Consider the following 670-nt stretch of genomic DNA (forward strand, 5'->3'; position numbering starts at 1 on the left):
CGGCGACGCGGCTCTGCCCGCGATAGTTACGGCGCCCGGAGAGAGGTTAAAACAGAGCATCTCGGCTTGCCTCTGCTGATAGCATTTTTTTTTTTTCCCGGTCTCTCCAGCCTGTTTACCCCAAAACACATGGCCTCCTTTCTTTCTGCCAGCATGTCATATTGCCATCGTCTTAATAGCAGCTGAGTGGTGAGCAAAGGCTCCCGCAAAAGGAGGTCACCTCCTCAAGCTGGAAGCGAGCTATTTTAAGGAGAGGCTGGGGAATTTGAGCGCTGCCAGTGCAAGAGCAAGAGCGGAGCGGAGGCTCCTCTGGATTTCAACCCACTAACATTATAACAGACAGGCAGGCGTCAATGGCTTTCCATACCGCTAGTGTGAAGGAAGTGGCAGGGAGGCGGGGGGGTAAACCCCAGCCCAGCCTCGCAGATGGATCACACACGCCGCTTTCTATATTGTAGTGTGGGTCAAAATAATAGGAGTCAGAAGGGGAGAGATCCAGAGGGAACCAGCCACTGTCTCTTGTACAGATTTGTAGCGAAGCCTTCGTTGTAATTAAAACCTTACAGCCAGATTCATTCAATGTGTGGCTCTGCAGAGGCTCGGGGCTTTTTGTTTGGTTAATGTTTTGTTTTGTTGTTGTCGTTGGTCGCTTTCCCTAATGGGGCGGCGG

The sequence above is a fragment of the Apteryx rowi genome, unplaced genomic scaffold (genome assembly GCF_003343035.1).
Source record: "Apteryx rowi isolate R43461 unplaced genomic scaffold, aptRow1 scaffold_346, whole genome shotgun sequence".
Classification (NCBI taxonomy): Eukaryota; Metazoa; Chordata; class Aves; order Apterygiformes; family Apterygidae; genus Apteryx; species Apteryx rowi.